The sequence below is a fragment of the Phyllostomus discolor genome, chromosome 6 (genome assembly GCF_004126475.2).
Source record: "Phyllostomus discolor isolate MPI-MPIP mPhyDis1 chromosome 6, mPhyDis1.pri.v3, whole genome shotgun sequence".
NCBI classification, from domain to species: Eukaryota; Metazoa; Chordata; class Mammalia; order Chiroptera; family Phyllostomidae; genus Phyllostomus; species Phyllostomus discolor.
The window spans coordinates 149,855,180-149,878,637 of record NC_040908.2 but is presented as its reverse complement, the minus strand read 5'-3'; positions in this window follow the sequence as shown (position 1 = coordinate 149,878,637).

Here is a 23,458-nt window from a genome sequence, read left to right as displayed (position 1 = left end):
ATGCCAGGATTTCTTTAAGTACATGTTTGGAAAGCAGAATAACAAGGTGAAAGAACATTTGAATACTCAAATGTAACAGATAATGCCAAATTGTTTCTGAATTGCCCATACCAGCCATCACTTTTTAAGAAATCCATATGATCACTAAGATTTTGCATTGGCTCATTTAAGTTTTCCAATTGAATGGATATAAAATGGCTGCTAATAAAGTAAAACATATCTTTATATCTTCAAAGGCCATGAATATTTTCTCTTTTGTGATTGGCTTGTTGATATCTGCATACATTTTCTATTGACTTGCTTATATGTCTTACTTATTTGTGTAAGTATTAATCTATACCTTTGTCTATTTATATCTATATCAATTATATGAGCTGCAACTATCTTCTCCAATCAATGGCTCATCTTTGCATTTTCTTTAATGCACTTTTGATTAATGGAAGTTTTAAGTGTCTTTTTAAAAAATGTTAACATTTTATTCTGTGGTTAGCTACTCTGATTATTTCAGCTACAAATAACATATAGCTACCTATATACATTATGACTCACATTGTAAAAAGCTAGGTTTCACATTATCTTGCTCTCCCTTTAACTTCTCATATCCATATGCAATCAGTAATACCAAGGCAAAAGGAGGGAAAATATTCCAATAGTCTTGATTTGTTTAACATGATACTGAAGTTAGTCTTTTCTCTATATTAACCATTTTATAATTTAGTATATTAGAAAGAAGCTTCATCTTTAACAATCAGAAACATTTTTGTTGTACCTTGTGAAAAATACACTATAGGTAGAACAGCCACTTTATTTTATAGTAGAGAGTATGCAATTAATTTATTAATAACCTCCTCTTTGGTAAATGCTAGTCCCATCTAGTAGCTCACTAAATTGTTTAAAAACCTATGCATATGTGTATTTTATTATCAATAATTTTCAGATAAAATCTAGATATTCAAAAGAGTAATATAAGCTTGTAGATAGGATTTTATCACAGATCATTTATTCTAAGGCTATTTCCTTTGTACTTTACTGTATTTTATATCCCCCTCTCATATTTTTCCTTTCAAGAGAAGAAACAAAACTCTTTCAGAAACTTCATATCATCCAGGAGGATAGCCAGGGTTAAAATAAACATGTACAACTTCACAACTGCTTGTACCTCCAGGTTGCCTGAAACATTGAGGTCTTTTCAGAATGTATCAAAATCATCCTTGTCATGTAGAATACAAAAAGGACTATCACTTTTAAGGACCTGGCTATTTACTGAGTGCCTTCCATTTCTATAAGTTTCTCTAAATATAACTGGTCTGATACACATTAAAATCTACATAGTGTTGGATATTATGCAGAATAATGTGCACATTTTATCTCAAAATTCTCATGGCACTTCTCTTATATATGAAATGCATTCCATAATCCTCCTCTATAGATGCTTTCTATGTGCTCAAGAGTTGAGTTTAAGTAACCTCCCCAAGTCTATGCAAGTGGTAAGTCGAAGGCTGTTAGACACTGTAACCCACCTAATAACTATCCACAAGCAGAGTCAATTTTACCAAGGCCACAGAATGTGATACTTGTGAGTAACAGTTTTGCTTTAGTTGGTGACCATCAACTGACCTTTTGCCTTACTTTGATAAACTGGAGGCCCGATCATTCTGAAATTTGCTTCCTCTTAAGCATCTTCTAGATATCAACAATGCAGTGGCTGTACAATGGGGGTAAAACCAGAACTGGCATTATTATGCTGCCACTTTTACCATCTATTAATTTTTGTGAAGGAAAATATCATAAGTGGGATATTTGACATAATTTTCATGCTTATATCCTATCCCTACACATACCTTTAATCAATTAACTGGTACAGGTATCAATATTTGGATCTGATATTTTATTGACTGAGGTTGATTGCTTAGTTTATTAACAGATAAATATTGACAGTTGTCTCAGGAAGCTAATGAGACAAGGCATTTCTGAAGTTTGTAGCAAATCTTGACTACTCCACAGATATAAGAAAAGTGAACACAATATGCCTTGCTTTCTATCAGTAGAATCACTTTATTTCTATGTAACTACTTTCCTTAAAAATTACTACTGGGAGGAAAAAAACAGAGATCTCCTAAAATCACTAACAAACCCTTTTCAAGATTTTAAACAATTCAAAGTAAAAATTCCTCTAATGTCAACATTAGCACAATTTTGCAGTAACTTTGAAAGTCATGCATTTTCATTATAGGATAATTGAAAACAAATAAGTTAAAAAAGGTGGATAATATAACTATAGTTATTTTATTCAAGGCCAAACAAAGCATGTATTTTAATATAATTACTTTCCGTCTTTTTTTTTCTTAAAGTAGATAAGGATTTTTTTTCTCAAAAATAAAAATGGTGTTCACTCAGTATGTAGAAAATAATACCTTGTGTTTAAATTTGAATCTTTAAACTTTTTAGTTATTCTTAAATAGCATGGCTTTATACTTGGATTTCATTATAGCATATTAAAATAAGTATTATTTATATCACTGAAAAAAATATTAGTTACAAATGAATGTTGATTCTCAAAGTCCAGGTTCTAAGATAATCCGTATGTACATTTTAAAATATACTATACTTATGTACAGATAAGAAAAAAACCCTGCTGAGAGAGAAGGTAACATACACTTGTTTGCTGAGATCCTTAAAGGGGCTAATAGCAGTGTCAGTGTGCGCTGATGCTATGGAAAGAAAGAGAAGAAAACAACTTCAGCAAGCATTTGCAACTGGTTGGTAATGGGCTGTATAATTTTTCCCTGTGCAGCCCCGCCAGCACAATTTAAAACTGCCTCCTCTTAGTGTGCATTTCATATAACGACAGTCCAGAGTGGCACACCCAGGTGTTCCTGATGCCAGAACTCCACCACCATGGACAACAGTGCTCCTCACTGGCCTGTACGTGATCCCCAACATGAATTATATGACCCGAATGTGAAATTGGGTTTGTCTATGAACTTGGAATGAGTGGGCTTAGCAGAATTTCTGATAATACTGATAGATGAAATGATTCATTTAACCGATATTTATCAAACCCCTTCTATGTTCAAGGCAGGGTAGTGATCTTACAAGATGTAAAGATGAACAAGAAAAGTGCACCCTTTTGTCATTCTGAAACAAACTCAAATAAACAAGCAAACAATACAAAGCAAATATTTTATCTAGGAGCAGATCTTCCTAGATGTTTACTCAATACACAGTTCTTATCTTGATGGACCTATAGCATCATCTGATGTAACTGTATCACCTCTTCTAATTTGGTCTTCTTCCTTTCCTTGGCATGCAGGTCAGCAACCTCTTTTGGTCTTCCTCTTACTTCGTGACTACTTATTCTCAATATCCTTTGTTCTTCCCCTCAGAGCTTAGTGTGTTGTATCTTGACCATCTTTACTCACTCTCCTGGTGACATAATTCACTATCACATATTAAAATCCCATTAATGTGCTTTAAAATCCTTGAGTATATATGTCAGCTCTCTCCTAAATATCAAAGTCACATATCAAACTGCCTGATTGATTTTCCCACTAAGATAATAAACAGGCATTTCAAACTTAATTCATTTAATCTTTGGCTCTTAATATGTCCCCCTTCAAAACCTGCTCTACCCTCACTCTTGACAATTCATCCAATGGCAACTCAGCCTTGCATTTGTTCCCACCAACGCCTTGGACCATCCTTCTCTTATACCTCACAGCTAATGTATGAGAGGCTCCTATTGTCTCTTTCTTCTAAATAAACTTTGATTTTGACTTTTATCAGTAGCTTCTTAGCTAGTTTCCCAGCTCCCACCATTACCACCCATAATCACACACCGCCCCCCCCCCCTCCCCCGGCATCCAGAATGACCTGTTTAAAATGTAGGTCAAGTATTGTCATTTCACTTCTCAACATACTACAAGGGCTTCCTATTTCAAGGTTAAATGATGGCGACACACCCCTATTATATTGTTTTTCTCTTTATCGTATACTTTGATGTTCCATGAACATGATATGTCCTATTGTATCTTGTGTCCATTGCCCTTTATCTTTAATAGTTTATGTTTCCCTGATTTTTCTTGCCTAACTCTCCATGTATTTCAAGTCTGTATTTGAATGGTACCTTATTAATGAGAACTTTCTAGCTTTCCACCCTCCCACTCCTACCCCCAACCAATACACTCATATAGCCTAATTCTATTTTTCATGCTATACTTTGCTTATGGCAGTTTTCCCTTACAATTATATTATATAATTTACCTATTGTGTTTATTGTATGTATGAGCCTTAGGCTATTCTGTAAGTTCTAGTATAATCATTATATTTACTTCTTTTGTTTAGTAACATATAGTGGGACTTAGAACACTGCCTATCACAGAGCTGTTCAAAAATACTTCTTGTACAAATAAATGCAGTTAGGGCCCAGAATCATAACCTAGATTACAATTTGATATTTTCTTTTCCCAAATGTCAAAAGGCATCTGTCAATATATCAGGCATTTTTGTTCTGTTACAGGTGTATCTGGAAAAAGAAGGAAGAGTAGATGTGGAGGGATAGTCATTAAAGGCTGGAATGAATTCATACTAGCTTAGTCTGGTATGAAGGGATGGTTTTGGCTCTCACTACTTCCATAAAAAGCATTGCTTGCATTAGGAAGCCATGCTCCTTTTTTGCATTCACTCTGACTCAAACTTTCAGCGCGGTAGCCCTTGCTCTTGTCATGGCTTACCAAAACTCTATCTTTGACTTCTACTTAACAGCTTGGAAATTATGTTAACAGAAATTTGCAGAAAGTTAGAGGCATCATTCAAGTTTCCATTCAATAAGAAACATGTTTTCTTATACCATAGATTGGTACACAGCCAGGAGATTGTCAGAGCTCCTGAGAGTGTGACCTCTTACTTTCCTCTCTCTCTCTCAAATTAGAAATGGGTTACTAAGTATGCTCTCACATCAGGATGTTTTAATGTATTTGAATATTATTCAAAATAGGCAAAGAGGAAAGATAAATTCAGAACTATAATGCTATCTATATGCTCTATAGCCAGCCTCTCTGTGCCATGTGGGACCATGGTTCAGCAAAGCCACTTGATACATTGGTGTGTTTAGGTTCACAGCTAATGTCTTTGGGTTTGTACTCTCACTTCATATGTGTGTAATAAGCCCCAGTTTACCAACTGATGAGTGGCTTAATAGAAAAAGGGAGAAGAAGTGCCAACTTAACAAAATCAAGGAGCTATCCACAGAGGAAAGAAGCACTTTCATTTTAAGTCTAATTTGGGTTCTATATAAAAGAATTGAGTGAGAATTTTTTCTCACTGCTCTCAGCTCAAGAAAGAAAGAAATGCCAAGTGGCAACAGTCCTCCTTAATTTTGTCCTTTCTTTACACTGAAGAGGTGAAAATTACCCAATTTGTACATCTATTACAAGTCACTTTAGTGATTCCCAGAGAAGTGAGCTATATTTCCCTTTCCCTACACTGCTGCACAATATCTCAAAGCAAGACAGATGCATCCGATGAAGATCTTTGATAAAAAAAAAGCACCTGTTTATTGAGGTAGTTTTAAACTGCTTAAAATGTACATATAGAATGAACTTTCACAGACTAATTAGAATTATTTAGCTGAAGAAAAAGTAGTGTTCTATGCCAAGGGAAGAACGTATCACTTCCTTGTCTAACCCATCATTTCACAGAAAACGAAACTGAGTATGGATAGCCCAATCTATGTATGTGAAATAATGAGGAAATGAGCTTTGTAGATAGATGCAAATAGCACATTTGTACCCACTTCCTAATATCAAGAGATCATGTTGCACAGTAAAGTAGCATAAACTTGGGGTTAGATTTATGAGAAAGATTTATGTCACTGTTCTCCAGTTTATTCACTATGGAACATGGGGTAAAATCTTAAAGGTCTCTGAGTCTCATCAATAAAATTAAAGTAACAATTTGCCCTGGCTGGTGTAGCTCAGTGGATTGAGCGTGGACTGCAAACCAAAGTGTCACAGGTTTGATTCCCAGTCAGGGCACATTCCTGGGTTGCAGGCCACGGCCCCCAGCAACTGCACGTTGATGTTTCTCTCTCTCTCTTTCTCCTTCCCTTTCCTCTCTAAAAATAAATAAATAAAATCTTTTTAAAAAGAAATAATTAATAATAAATAAATAAAATTAAAGTAACAATTCTTATCTGTTATAATATGGCACACAGATATAATAATAACATAAATAATTAAATCATAATATGTTCCAGGTACTCTAGAAATGTTTCACACATATGAATGTATGAGTGTTCCAACAACTCTATGACTACAGTATTACTACAGTTTCCATTGTACAGAGTATTAGCTCATCATGAAGTTAAATAACCCATGTAAAGCATTTGGTAAAGGTCCTGATGTATAAGGTATAGAAAATTTAAATTATCATGTTATCTACACTATACTCATTATCATAATTACAATTCATGTGCATTTTCCATATGGCTTCAGCAAAAGAGTTACATAACATCATGTGCAAGAAATTAATAAAAGTGAGTTTTCAGTAGTATAATATCTGAGAAAGCTATCAATCAAGTGATTCTCTTTGAAACAGTTACTAGAATATTTCTTAAAGTGGGAAGAAACACAAAGCAGAAGAGGGGGGTAAGAAATTAGAAGACAATTAGAAGAAGCCAGTTAGTAAAACTGAATGAAAATGTAATAGAGAGGAAATATTCAGTCCATACTGAAGGCTATTTTACAAGCAAAGACTATATGTCTGTAATACAATAGGCAGGACAGGGTTAGTCATGACTTTAAGATTTGTATTATATGATATATAACTGTATTTACTCAATCAAAGAAGCAACTTATGTGTCCCATGAATTAGTGGATGTGAAAAGTACATTAATGAATTTTTGTAATATAGATCAGTGTCCATTCAGTTTACAAAAAGAGTAATCAGGCAGACTATTTCTTTTTAAAATTTTGTAATTCCCTGCCCCTCAAGAGGGGGAGTTCTCCCTTCAGTACCATTTATATCAATATTTTATTGTCAGAAAGAGGACATCTTGTCATAAAACTAACAGACTATTAGCCCTGGCTGGCGTAGCTCAGTGGATTGAGCATGGGCTGGGAACCAAAGTGTCCCAGGTTCGATTCCCAGCCAGGGTACATTCCTGGGTTGGAGGCCATAACCCCCAGCAACTGCACATTGATGTTTCCCTCTCTCTCTCTCCCTCCCTTCCTTCTCTCTCTAAAAATAAATAAATAAAATCTTTAAAAAAAACTAACAGACTATCATGAGTCTTTTGTTTTTTTATTTTTCATTTTGTAGAAATAATACAAGAGTAAGAATTTATTTATGAATTATCCTTATACAATGAACATACTTAAGATAGCATTAAATTTATCTAATACATTTTTAATGCTCAGTTACAGTTGTCCCCAGTCTCCCCCCATTATTCTTCCCACCCTACCCACCCACACCTCCCCCATTCAATCCTCTGGCCTCCTGCTGTCTTTGTCCATGGGTCCTTTACACATGTTCCTTAACAACCCTCCCCCTCCCTTTCCCCCTCCCTTCTGGTTACTGTCAGTTTGTTCTTTATTTTTATGTCTCTTGTTCTATTTTGCTCGCTAGTTTGTTTTGTTGATTAGGTTCCACTTACAGGTAAGATCACAAATATGAGTCTTTTAAAGTTGTATCTGTCTTTCTTGGCTCTATGCTGGGCTTCTTAGTCACCTCAGTGTGTATGACTGATATAAACCTCAGGGACTTTACTGCAGTTTAGTTGGTGTTTATACTGTTTTCCACGCACTTCTCTTGAACTATGAAGACAGATAAGTATGATTGATGAAAGTCCATTGTCTTTCCTAAGCCACAGGCGAAATATTCAACAGCTGTTTGATTTTGTTTTCTATAATCAGTACTCAAATTTCTGTTGATTTCCCTAAAGGCATCTGTAATAAAATTTGCCAACTATTTAATAGTGACTGAAGTACCTTCTACAGCTTTCTTTATTCATTTATTCTAATTATGGCATTAGAATTTTAACAGCCCTGTACAATTCAAATTGCTATTTTCGAGTCCTGGTAAGTCTTTCTTTGTGCTATAATGAAGTGGTTAGGTATTACTGAGCAGGACAGATAAAGTCCTAGGAAAATCTTCAGCCTCTCATTTCCTTAGGTAGCCCTCTTATATTACAATCAAAAAGATCAATGCATTGATCTGCATTCTTAGGGCTAATATTTCCATTTTTTAATTCATATAACAGCACTTATTGATATTAATATTTTAAAGTTTTATTATATTTAATATAATTAATTTAAATGATTAGAAATAATTCTTAGGCCTCTATTAAAAAGGTAAATAAGATAAAATTATAAGGTAAGAATATAATACTTTTTGGGGCATGTGTGTACATGAATAATTTATTACTTATTAACTTGTGGGTGGCCTTAATGGTTGAGTTGAATGAACTTCATACGTTAAAGAAACATATAAATAATTTATCCAAAATTAGAAGAAAAATAACAAGTAGAAAGCTCTTGCAGAGATCAAAATTCATAATTATTTCTCAATAGTCGATTTTGGATTTTATGCTGTTAAATAGGTCAAAGAATGAAACTGGGTGGAAGAATGATGAAATACCTCCTTTAAGTCCAGCCACATACCTCAGGCTGTAAATTCTTCAGACTGAAGCCAACTAAGCAAGCCTGAAATAACTGAATGGAACTCTCAAAGGATTATCTTTTGTCAGTGGTGACTTTTCATGTTTGCTCGTTCTCTAGCTCAGGTGTCAACAATCATGTGAAAATTAGAGCTACAATACATTTGGTTTATTCTATTGACAAGAAGTTAATTTACTTTAGGATTAGGGTTTATAGGGGTTAAAAGGAATTAAGCCATGTGATCTCTGACATTTGAAGTTAAGAATTAAAAGTTAATGGAGGCCCACACTTAAATATCTTGAATGCTCAAAGTATGGGGGATACAGATCCAGCTAGGCTGGAGGAGATTCAGGTAACAGAAGGAAGCGTTGTTAGGAAACTTCTAGTGTTATTTGTAATATGTAAATGTATGTGTTTTATTTGTCCATAGCCTAGAATTCAAGGGAATAATTGAAGTTTCCTTAAGTACCCAAGCATAGTGATAGGATGATAGAATTATAGAAAGTGACTGAGTTAATCAAACATTCACACATTAGTTAGGGAAACTAAGAAATAACACATGCTTAAGAAACACAGAGCAGATTTTAGTGGATTTTAAATTGAAGGTGCAATCATAAAACTGATGCCCTCCTAGTAAAATGGTAATCGTTTTTACATTCAACAATGCAAAAGCAATCAAAAGAGAAAGCAATCAATGAGGGATGATGTTTTCAAGGAAGATTTTGAGAAATACTATCAGGTAAGGAGAAACAAGTACGAGAGGAAAAAAAGGCTATGCCAGGAAAATGTTTTTTTAACTTGGTACTTATATCATAGCCTGAAAAAGACAGTGATTGACAATCATCCATGTTGTCTGTCAACACAAGATTGACTTTCAGGTGAGTATTGTAAAAATAGTACCATAACTCATAAGCAACTGCCATTATAAACAGATTAGATAACTAGCATTTATAATAAAAATTATAGAACATTACCTTTTTAAAAATCCAGTATAACATCACTGCAAAGAAAAGTTAACAAGGCAGGACTGAGATTGCTATCCTCACACAAGCCTCCTTCCAAGGTTGGCTCTTGGCTAGTAACTAAGAGCATAAACAGTAAAATGTTTCCTACACTGATCATTTATTTCCAGTCAAGGAGAAGAGTGGCGCATGGTGCCTAGAGAAGACAAATAACATGATTTATGCCGAACACCTGCTTTTCTTCTGGGCATCTGGATTTTTGTACATACTACGATGAGGGTGCCTATGGGGCAAGCCCCGAGGGTAAACCCTGGACACTAGTCTCCACTGAACTGCCCTGTTAGACAACATTTCACACATACTGTCACAGTTTGATGCTGGAGGGATTAAGTACATCCGTGTGACTTTATGGGAGAAGACACTTGGAAATTCGCACTTAGTTGTTCTTCTGCAGTTTATTCCATGTGGGTTTCCCTTGGCTGATTTTACTTTGCACCTTTTGCTGCTATAAATCATACTGAAGAGTATGATGATGGTATGCTGAGTCTTCCCAGCCTTCCTAGTGACCGCAAAACGGAAGGATGGTCTTAAGGACTCCGAAATCAACACCAAGGAAATAAGAAGAAACAAAAAATCAATAATATAATATTTCAAAAAAGTATAAAAATATCTCAAAAATTAAAATTAGTCCCATTCTTGGAACACAAAGGAAATTAAAATGGTGACGAATGACATCACAGGAAATTCTATATTGGGCAGATTAAAGTTTCCTCTTCCACATAATGTATCTAAACAGGTGATTATATTAGCAGTTTCCCTTTCCTCTCAGTCAATGAAAATGAATACCAGTATGCTCAAGTATCCCAAATTTCCTGGCATCCTCCCTACACACTGGAAAGAAAAATAATTAAAATTCTAGATGTGAGAATTTAAACATATGAATCTATAGCTATTGGTAAATCTAGAGGTTGTAGAAGATCTGTTTATGGATCCATGTGGTTATAGCCATTTTTCAAAATTAATGAATAAATAAATAAATACAAGCAACAAGAAAACTCTGACAGTATCATAGTTCAGGGTTACCACCAGATGGCAACTCAGGCGAGCAAAGAAGAAGAAAATTTTGGAGGAGTAGACTGAAGAAATGTAGAGCAATTATGGCAATTTCAGGTTTCACCAAATTCTAAAAGTAAATAAGCCACTCATACAAGAAGAGAGTGCTGCATACAGGAGTTAAATGAAACTAAAATTTAGTTTTAAAGGATAACCTTTGGCTGAGTAAAGAGTACATGGTTAGGCTAGGAATAGGAGTGTGATGGAGTAGGGTGTTTGAGGAGGCTTTCTTTTGTAATTTCTTATTCTCAAGCATATAGGAGTAGATAAATGGCATTTACATTAAAATATGTCAAAATACCATCTAGTTCTATGATAGAAAAATAGTAATTTCTGCTCTGGCAAAGAAGTCAAAATTGACAAGAAATGGCATTTCGCAGATACTAAGTTCAGCCTAGTGACTGCCTGGGCATATTCAATAAACAGAAATGGGACTTTTAAAGATGTGGAGTGTTAGACACAAACAATTTCATTCAAATGCTTTCATTTCTTAGCCTGTGCTCAAAACAGTGGCAGAATGAAAAAAAGTTCTAAGCTATAAATATTAAATATTACATTACATCCCTGGAAAAGGCTCATTACAAGGAGATCACAGTGAGGGAAATTTTGTAACCTTTTTAATCCTCTTTTTAGAGCATTTCCTTTCAAAAATGTGAAAAAATAGGAAAATTATTTCAGCATGCAATTGATAAGACAGTAGTAAATCTCCTTTTTCTTCATATATAATGTATATGCATGTGCATTTTTAGTAGAATTTAGAGACATTTGCAGATTCCATTGCATAGTTAACAATATTTTATTGATATAAAAATTTTATGCAATTATATAATGTTGTTCAAATTTCTTGATTTCATTTTGTAATACACAGTCAACTTGAAAATATTACAGATTGGAATCCACATGAGTAGAATGACACACAAATCTTTCTGCTATGAATGGGCACCGTTTTAACTCATTGTTCTTGGGCTTTTCTTGTCTTCCAGGCCCTGTGGTTTAAACTGCAGATAGCTTACTGGCAAGCAAAGCAGTGCCATGTTACTAGCATGACCATTTTGGATTAAAAAATCAAAATATACTGTGTTGTCTTTAGTGCAGTCTGAAGTGGACGCTAGTGGCAAAGGTCTGGCCTGGGTCACCAAGTGTTAGTGGAGTGGGAACCAAAAAAGAAAAAGCATCCCATCTGTGCCATGGAAATACAAAGTAAAAAAAGAAATATCCAGTTAATTTTTTGAGCATCAGTCTGAAATAAAATACAAGCTATCACAGTGATAGTAATCACTAGTAAAATAGCATTCATTGGACAGAGAAGAGGAAAGATTAGTAAAGGTTAAATGTGGGTATCTCTATCTGCCCATTGAGTAATTTCAATGATCTGTTGAATGTTACATCAGTGATAATAACAATGACTCCTCTGCAAAAAATAATTGAAACATTTAAAAGAGAGAAATGTTTTAATTTCTTGTCCTTAGCATCTGAGATAGCCCCTCTCACATATATTATTAATAACAAAAATCTCTTTATCTACTTGATTCATCAGAGCAGATTCAGTAAAATGTCAGCAACCAAAAACATGAAATATATGTACATATAAGACTTCCTCCCATAAAAGGATATGTTGAACTCATTAGACTGATGTGTTTAGCTTTAATCCTAGTTTACCAAAGAGATAGTTTGGAAAACATTAAATAGGGAACCAAAGGTGCACAGTCCAGAAAGATTCACAGTGATTGTAAAGCTCCATTCAGGTACCAAAGGGAATGAAGAAAGCAGAGTATGGGGGGTGTTTTCAAGAACTACTAGAAAAGTAAAATATGATTTATTAATAAATAGTAGCATTAGCAATTACTATTAATACAACCCTTAATATGTATCAGATATATAGAACCCGGCACAAACAACACCCTTTTTTACCACAAAATCTTTTATTGCAAAACCATAAGCCTGTAATTCTGTAACATAACACTATCACACCCAACAATACCATATGACATTTTCAGTGAAATGTTCAAATTAAAAGTATAAATTATTACACTCCGTTATTATACTATCAACCACACTCAAGCAGGTGTTACTTCTGCGGGACCCTGTATTTTTATATGTATTAAAGTTTAGAGGGCGTAAAATTCTTGTCTAAGTTCACATACCTAAAAAGTGACAAGAAATACACTAAGTAAAGGAAAGAAAAAATCCTGCTAATTGGCTTCACCCTGAAAAAGATATATATATATATATATAGGCACAGGGTCCAAGTTTATCCTGGTCTCTACCTTACTCAATGTAACAAGGTGTAGACGACATACACACAAAGCTGCATGAGATATGCATTTGATATTAAAAAATGTATACAGAACTAAGATGGTTTAGAGATTTAGTTGTCAAGAAGAATACATTTAATAAGTATAAATGTGAGAATATGCAGTTAGTTTCAAACTCTTAAAAATAAATTTATTCCAGCTTTGGCTGGTGTGGCTCTGTGGATTGAGTGCCAACTGGCAAACCAAAGGGTCTCCAGTTCTATTCCCAATCTAGGGCACATGCCTGGGTTGTGGGCCAGGTCCCCAGTAGGAGGCATGCAAGAGATAACCACACATTGATGTTTCTCTCCCTCTCTTTCTCCTTCCCCTCCCCTCTCTATAAATAAAATAAATAAATAAATAAATAAATAAATAATAAACTATTTTTAAAAATAATGTATTCCAGGTACACAAGGCTGGTTCAATATTTGAAAATCAATCAATATAATCTAACATAACAGGCTAAATAGAAAAATTATATGATTAGATCAATTAATGCAGAAAACTCATTTGACAAAATACAACTACAACTCATGGGGGAAAAAACCCTAAAAATTAAAAGGAAACTTCTCAACTTTATAAAAACATTTTTAAGAGCCTGGCTAATATAATACCCAATAGCGAGAGACAATAGTCTTTCCCTTTCAACTCCAAGGACATCTTCTTGCACTCTTTTTCAATATTGTACTGCATTGTTTTGTGTTATTTCAATAACACAAGAAAGAAAAAATGTATGTATATCAGGAATATGAAATAATGAATAATAACTGTCTTTCTTTACATATGACATAATTATCTATGTAAAAAAGCTATTTAATTGTCCAGAAATATAATTTACAATGACAACAAAAAATGAACTTCTTAGCTATAAATGTAATAAAGTAAGCATAAGACCTGAATGCAGAAAAATATACAACATAGATATAAGTTATCAAAAATCAAAATAAATGGAGAGATATCCTGTGTTCATAGGTTGAAAGATTCAATATTGTGAAAAGTACAATACTTCCTAACTTAATCTATAGATCTATATATAATCTATATACAATCCAAATCAAAATACTAGCAGGCTGTTTTGTTGACATTAATATGTTCATTGTAGGTTTTACATGGAACTGCAAAGAACAGAAAATAGTCAACAAAATAATAAAGATGAGTATTGAAGGAAAAACACTACTACTTTGACGAATTAATATAAAACTGTGGTAATCAAGAGGGGTTCTGTTTGGTCTGTTGAGAGTAGCAGCAGCAATGTACTGAAAGACATTTTTGCTGGAGAGGAGGAGACAATAATGCCCCTTTTGCAATAGCCAATATGAGTGGTATGTTGAAATCAAGCAAAGCACCAACGTGATCCATGAAGACAGAATGTAAGAGAAATGAGAACAAAATGTACATGCTGTACTTTAACATGAATTGAGCACAGCTCTATGTTGTTTGCTTACACAGCATTACTTGATAATTGCCTAATTACCTCTCCCCAAAAAAGGAAATACCTTGTTAACAGATTCTGCAGGTACTTTGTAACATAATGCATATTACTGGTTTTATTTAGCTGAGGAATACAGATCAGACTCTCGCTAAATTCAAAGCTTTATCTAAATGCCTTAAGCATTTTCTTTTTGTATTTGAAATATCCCCCCATGGCAACACTTTTATTTATTTTTTTTCACCTTTTCAAACATTTTTATTGTTGTTCAAGCACAGTTGTTGCCTTCCCCCCGCACCAATCCCCCCCCCCCAAATTCAGCCATCCCCACTTCTCTCCCCTGTTTCCACCCCCCTCGGTTTTGTCCATGTGTCCTTTATAGTTGTTCCTGAAAACCCTTCACCCTTCCCCCCCATTATCCCCTCCCATCTCCCCTCTGGTTACTGTCTGTTTGTTCTTAATTTCAATGTTTCTGGTTATATTTTAAAGGCTATTTATTGCAATTCTTGAAAGCCAATTAAAGGGTCTCCTGTTGACTCACACAGAGATCTCATTATGTACCTCAAAAAAATTCCTGGTTGTGGAATAATTTAATGAGATAAAGGAGTACCCTCATTTTAGTTCCTTTTATAATATCCCAAAAGGTTTACCTGGAAAAACCTATCAATGTATTTTTTTCTTAAAGACCCAAATTACATGAATATTTTTGCATTTATAATTGTCAAGTCCTAGTCAAAGAAGGTTTGTTTTTTTTAAAAAAAACTAAATATCCATCCTATTTTTTAAAATATCAGCCTGTAATGCATTCTACAAAGGAAATTTATAGGGATTTAAATTGTAACAGGAAAAGCTACAAGAACAAAATAGGAAGTGTTGGCAGAAAAGTAGGGAGTGAAATATAATTAAGCTTAAGAGACAGATTATGCAAGACTGTTCTGATAATTGTCACTACCATAATCTTGATACAAAGGGCAAATAGAAGGTGGTAAAATATTTTTAAATGAGTATAGGAATATCATATAACCAGAGCTGAGACTTGAGAAGATTGCTTCTGGCTGAAGTACAAAGAATAGTTTAGTGGCTAGGGAGGAGGCAGGGGCACTCACTGATAATGAAATCCTGGGTCCTGGCAGGTGTGGCTCAGTTGGTTGGAGAGTGGTCCTGGAAACCAAAAGGTCAGCGGGTTCCACTCCCAGTAGGGCACATGACTAGTTTGCAGGTTTGGTCCCTGGGTAGAGTGAGTATGAGAGGCAACTGATCAATGTTTCCCTCTCACATCAGTGTTTCTCTCCCTCTCTCTGTCCCTGTCTTCCTCTAGCTCTAAAATCAATAAACATGTCCTCAGGTGAGGATAAACAACAACAAAAATAATGAAACCTTGGCCACAGCTGAAGAGAACTTCCAGTGAAGAAAGTGAAAAAAGAAGGCCTAGGAATGAGCACTGAAAATCTAAATATTAAAAGCCTAAAGAAAAGTATGAGAAAGTTAAAATAACTAAGAAGAAATGGTCATAATTATGGTAAAAAAGATCAGGGAAGTGTGGTGTCAAAGAATCATGTGGAATAGAATATTTTTATACTATGCCATTCTTCTGAGGTGAAATAAGATCTGGGGACATATTGATCTAATTACATTCATAATCTAGCTCAAGACTTACTCCCTGTGTGCATGTCTCCCTGAAATCCATTCCACACTGCTGTCTGCACTTCAGCATTCTCCTATACAGAATATGTTCTGTATTCTCCAGATCACAGAACATATAATTGATTGAATCAGTTCTTCCACGATGCTAGCTAGCTACATGCCAAACACTATGCCAGGGAACACCGGTGATTCAGACATAAGAGCAATGGATCTCCTGACCTGCAGGTGCCCATGGAGAATTGGGGATTCAAATACATATTCAAATATCTATCTATCTATCTATCTATCTATGATCTATCAACTTGACTTTATTTTTATAGTAGTTTTAGGTTCACAGAAAAAATGAGAAGACATAGAAATTTCTCAAATATTCTCTGCCCCCACACATGCAAAGCTTCCCCCATTATTAACATCCATGTTTTCTTATATTTATATCTAGATATTTGGGGGATGCTAATGTAAATAGTACATGTTTTCAATTTCAAATTATACTTGTTCATTACTGGTATATAGGGTGTTATGTAGTTTGGGTAATTTCCATAGCACTCTGTTCAAGCTCACTGATTTTGCTATAGCTAATATGTTATTAAAAGCTTCCAGCAATTTATAGATTTACATTTTAGATGTGTTTTTATTCTGTAAATGTTCAATTACTCTTTTTCATTACTTCTATTTCTGTATTCATATTCACCATCTGCTCCCTCATTATTCATTTTGGATCCTTACACATAATAATAAAGTTCTTTAAAGTCCTTTTGGGATTACTTTATCATCTCTGTATTATTTATGTGTCTTTCTTGTGATTAAATGTTCACCTGGTTGTGAATCATAATTTCCTTCCCTTTCCCATGTCTCATAATTTAAACAATATTTTGACAGCATAGGTGCTGCATCATTCTGTGTCTGGGTTTTGTTATCTTTCTTTGAAGAAAGTTGCATTTGATTTCCTGAGTTAAATTATTTTTGGATTGTCTTGATTCTTTCAATACTCCATTTTAAAACATCATAAAGTATGTCCTAGGTAGTTGTTATCTTATGTCATGATAGCTCCAGTGCAAAACTATTATGACCCTGGTCCCTAATCAATGCCCGTAGTATTCAGTGAGATTTCTTCACACTTTTAGAAATCCAATCTCAACCTTTTAAATACCTGGAACTTCTAGTCATCACCTTGGAATTGTACTTTGCCTAACCCTACAGTCTTTAAACTTTGTAAATGATAGCCTTCTCTACGTAGTGTATTTCAAACAGGCTCCAATTCTTTACTTACATTTCAGTTTCTTTAGAAAAATGATAGGAACAATGTCTTCATGTTATTAAATATAAGTGGAAAAAATGACACCGAATGATTTAGAAAATCAATCTTTTTTAGAAGTGGTTATGACTTCTAGTATGTTAAAAACATTTCCTTGTTCCTAATGCTAACCTCAATATGCTGGAGTTTTTTCAATAAGGAAGGCTTGTTATGAAGAACAATAAATGGAGATATTTGCTAAAGTGATTCATTCAGTGATTTGGTATGCATTGTCAAGTCATTAGAAAAGTCAGTTAAAAAACAAACAGAAATCACTTTAGAATCAATAACTAGTACCTCAATTAATTGATTTCTGTTCTGATCTTGAGTTTGGGACATATTTCCCATTGCAAGACTGTGAAACTGTAGATTTTATTTTTTTTAATTTAACCTTTATTATATTTTTTTCCATTACTATTTAGCCCCCTTATATCCCTCTCCCAGGAGCAATCACCACATTGCTGTCCCATGTCCACGAGTCCTTTTTCTGTTTTTGCTTAAACTATAGATTTTAGACAGTTTGCTTTTCGTGATCCAAATGCAATTTTCTAATCAGCTATTAACTGTCATGGAGAACAAGCATATATCAGATAGAATTTATATTCCTAGAACACTAATGAGTATATTGTGAGATTATTAGCAATAGCATATTTATTGCTATGAACCTCCAGACCTTTTTCAATTAAGTGCTTTGCAATGAGACATGGAAATTTGCACTGTTTATTTGTTTAGTCCCACCTCCCAATAATAATGCAATAAACATGAGAAAATTAAGGGACACTGATAACAACACCTGCTGACCAGCTTGAGCTGCCTGTGCTAATGACAGTTATTTTCAAACCTGCCTGACAGTCCACCAGTTTGAAAGTACACTTCACTTGAAACACACTGTTAAATTAGTGAAAGGAGAGTAAGTAAGGCACAACTAATCACTACAAGCTGCCAGAGTCTCTCACTATGAATTAGACAATGTTCTTTTAAGGTGCTCTTCCCATTCCCAAAATAAAAACCATGACAAACTCCACTTTCAAGAATAAGAGTGATAGAGGACCATTTCACTTTATGAATATTTTTAACTGCAATAAAAAACTTGAGACCTACTTATGACATTATATGCCTGGGAGCCTATATTTTACATTATGTTCCAGCTGATTAACCTGGAAATGTATTGTTTTTATTTTTCCAATGAGTTTAACAATTGCTTCCAACCTCCTCTCTAAAAGAAATTTGAACAAAACAACAGAATTAGATATATTTGAGATAGTCATCATTATTCGATGAACTTAAAAGATGTGTTAAATTCAATATATGTTTCTGCTCCAGATGAAAAATAGAAAAGAGAAAGATGAAGAAAATTCTCCAGTAGCAAGGAACTGTTCAACAAAAGATGCTACCAATACATAATAAAAATATTTAGTAGCAATAGAGATTAATATTAATTATAAATTCTCCTGAATTACCAATTCAAAAGAACCTATGCATCCCAATATTCATAGCAGTGTTATTTACAATAGTGAAGTTCTGGAAACAGCCTAAGTGCCCATCAGTAAATGGGTGGATCAAAAAACTGTGGTACATTTACACAATGGAATTCTATGAAGCAGAAAGAAAGAAGGAACTCCTGCGCTTCATAACAGCATGTTGTGGATGGAACTGAAGAACATTATACTAAAGGAAATCAGCTGGCTGGTGAAAGAAAAATACCATTTGATCTCACCTATAAGTAGAACCTAATCAACAAAACAAGCAAATGAGCAAAATAGAACCAGAGACTTGGAAATATAGAACAAACTAACAGTGACCAGAGGGGAGATGGGAGGGTGATAATGAGGGAAAGAAGGAGAGGGGCAAGCAAAGGAACATGAATATAGAACTCTTATGAATGGACAATGGGGAGATTGGCTGTGGGAGTGGAGGGGACAGAGTAGGGGAGAGCAATGGGGGAAAAGGTGGGACAGCTATAACTGAACAGCAATAAATAGAAAGATTAATTATAGATTCAACAAAAGAACATATTAATTATTATGTTCATTATTTGTGGCTCCATAGTCTAATATCCCAGTTTCACTAAGATAGTGACAGAGGGTCTTCGTGTTTCCCTCATCTGGAACAAAGTTTAATAGTCTTCCCCCTGCCTCTGAGTCCCTCACCTTCATTTCCATAAAACATTTACTTTAGGAAACTTGGAAATGCAAATTCTTTCTCTGCCACATTCACATATAAATATTTTTAAAGGCCTTTGCTAGTTTTACAACAGGACTCTTTTTCTCGAGGGACTGAGGGCCATTCTTTGAAATGTTCATCAAAGAAGATAGAAACTTTATACTCCAGTTTTTGGTGGTGGGGTGTGGGGGGTTGGGCAGGAACCTAACTAACTTCACTGGGTACCCTGTTTTATTTAGTAGGAACACCGCCTTTCATGAATATAGGACATGAGAAAGTTTACGTATTTGACACTATATTGGACAAAGAAGAACAATGAATTAATGAAATTAAACACAGGTTAATAGAAAGTATACAAAATGAAACATGGATATATAGAGAAAAAGACATAGAAATACAGAGAGTTGGGGGAGAGAGAGAGACAGAAATATAAATGTAATGAAAAACAGTAAAAGTTTAAGAGATATGTGAAAGATATTTCTAGAAGGAAAAAGAAAATATCAATTTATAGATCTGATGAACATAGCAAACTACAAACAGCATAAACCCAAAGGTAACCTCTCAAACACATTACAGTATAAATGTTAGAAACCAAAAACAAGGGGAAAAATTTAAAAGCCAATACAGAAAACAAAGCACATTGCTTTCAATGAAGCAAAACCAAGATCGGAAGCTGACACTTCAATAGAAATGAGGAAAGACAGAAGGAAAAGTAATAACTTTTTAAAGTGCTAAAAGAACATAACTGCAAACCTAGAATTGCATACCTAGAGAATATATCCTCAAAAAAGATAGGTAAAATAAAGATATTTTAAGATAAACTAAGATTGAGGGAATCTGTTGCCAGTAGCTCTACAATACAAGAGAGAAATGATTTCAATGGAACATGGTCATTGACAAGGAAATAAAGATCAATATAAAAGTTAAATCTATGTATACATATAAACTATTGTCTGTACAAAACAATTATTGTAATATCCTGTGAAATTTAAATTATGTATATAAAATTCAAATGCATGGCAATATGAAGCAAAAGGCTGTGGAAATTTAAACTTTCTAATAATTAAGCAGGCTAGAAATGAAAAACTAAATTATTTGTTTCCGATATTAATAAATAAAGAATGCGTATACTAATCTTCAGAGTAACCAGTAAAAGTCTAGTAAAAAGTGTATAACTTTTTACTAATAAACGGAACAGAAGGAATCATAGAAGTGTTTGATTAATCTAAATATAGCATACAGCAAAATGAAAGAGAAAACAGTTAAAACCTACACAGAATGAATAATAATATGGTATATATAAACTGAAAATTATTAGTAATTATAGTAATTAAATTACATGTAAATGTGTAAATGAAATGTGTGTATATGTGTAGATTTAGATATACAGTTCAGTTAGACAGATAACTATAACTTTAAGCATCTGCATCTTCTCATACAATATAAAACAGCTCATTTCTTGAATGCACACTTCAAATACAGCTTAAATTTAATTGATTTTTTGTTCACTCTCGCTCCATCTTTTGTGATTTAGAAGACTAATTTTATTTTATTTTACTTTAATCTGTCTTCATTTTTACACTGCCTCAAGAAGTTATCTCATACATTAATGGTTAGGAATTGGCGTGCATTTAACATTCATCCACTCTTTTCCACTGTGATCATATCCCCTTTCAGTTTTCATCTGTAGAGATATAAGTGATGAATTCCCTATTTCAGTTTAACCTTTTTTCTTTATTATTGAATTTACTGAGTTGACATAGTTTAATAAATTATGCACATTTCAGGTGTACGTTTCTATAAGATATCATCTGTATATTGTATTGGGTGATCTCCATCCCAATTCAAATCTTCTTCCATCACAATTTGTGATGGAACAACAACCACTTCTACCTCCCCCACCCCTCTTTTCCTCCAGTAATCACCATACTGTTGTCTGTCCTTGTCTATGAGTTTTGTTTTGCTTTTTTTTTGCTTTGTTTTGTTTGTTCACCATTTTTCACTGCAAATGAAACACAATGCAGAAGTCTAGGTGCACACACATAATGTGTGTGGATACAAAATGCATGCTACCCAATATCTGATGACCAGCCTTATCTAGAGTGGCTCGCACAGCTCTTAGTTCTCTTTGTGTGTTATAACTAAGTGCAAAAGCTATTATTTTATAAACATAAATTAAATCCTTCTACTTTACACACAGAATTTTAATTGCCATTCTTCTTTTTTATGTAATGGTAAATTATTCTGGCCTTTTAATATCAAACATCTTGGAATTTCACTCTCTCATACTTGAGGGACTCAAGCATCTATTAGAAACATGGTCACTATTCTGTGATACAATGAGAAGAAACAGTTATCTATAAAAAAACAACTGCAATTTTAAGATTGGTATATTATGTTAATATATTGATTCAAAAGAAATTATAAATGTAGAGATTATTGGACCAAGAAAATATATTTTCATGTGATTTCACCTTATCTACATCATCTCAAAGAAATTTAAGTTGCATCAGTACTATCCTTTTGATGATGTTATATTACAAAGCATTTAAAAATGAAAGATTACTAGATTTTGTTAAATGGGAAGGAATATGAATAAAATAGTGTCTATATGTTGAGTAAAAATTCCATTCATTTCATGTATATGCTGCTTTATTCCAGTGATAACTCACGGTGCATATAAATGATTACTTCTACTGGTCCACATGACCAGGAGGTTGGATTGTGGGAATTAAAAGCAATGGAGATCAGAGCTCTCTGCTTTTGTGTGGCCCCAAACCATAAAAACAAAGGTCCACATTTTCTTAGTGCAGTATATCATAGGGCCAAATAAAATGGCTTAGTGATATGCTCAGGCGATTGACTTGAAAATGAAGCTCATGGAAATTCGTCTTGTCTGGATAATTACCAGGAAGTACAGCAGGTCCTTGAATAATGTGGTTTTGTTCAATGATTTTTTTTAATAATGTCAGTGAGGGGAAAAAAATCAATTCCCCTGAGGACAGGCTTATTGATTTTAATGAGAATGGAAGGGAGGGAAAGAGAGAGGGAGAGAAACATTGATGTGTGAGAGAAAAACATTCATCGGTTGCCTCGTGTAGATGCACCAACCAGGAGCTGAACCCACAACCTAGAGCCACACAAGTTAAGGCTATTAATTTTTCTGAAGTGTATGTACAGCTCACATTAATTTCAGTGTTTAATATTAAGTGTTTTGAGGTCTTTGTTTGTGACTAGAAATATGCCATGGGAACTCACCTGTTGTTTATATCAATCAGCCTGTGGTAAAATCTATTTTGTTATTGCCATTTCACTTATAGTCACAGTTTCCAAAAGGCTATAAAAATGTTAAGCAAAATATTATTGTGGTTGAATAATTTCTCATGTGTCCAAAGAGAGAACAAGTATGGTAAAGCCCCCAGATAACACCACTGAGTTTCCAGTAGCCAAAGAGAAATGTATGAGTCTCTGGAGACACATGCAGGTCAGAGAGATGGACATAAAATAATAATATTTTGACAAAAAAGCTAATGGACTAAAAGTCATATTCCTGTCCCAACACTGGTTAATGCAATAGAGATAGAACCCAAGAATGGTGAAGAGAATACTAAGTGAATTGACATGTAAACCTTGGCACACATTGACATGGGGACACTGTATAGAAATTAACTTATTAGCAAAAAATTAAAGCAATTTTATTAGTTAAACTGAATGAATTTGTACCTTGAGATTTTTACCTATGCATAAATAATTAGAGGGGAAATGGAATAAGGGACAGATAACCCTAGGGTTTTGTGATGGGAGAAAATTATGGACACGCTATCTTTTAATAATTATTAAGATTACAATGTGGTCTTAAGATATAAATATACTACATTTATTTATACGGAACATAATGTCAA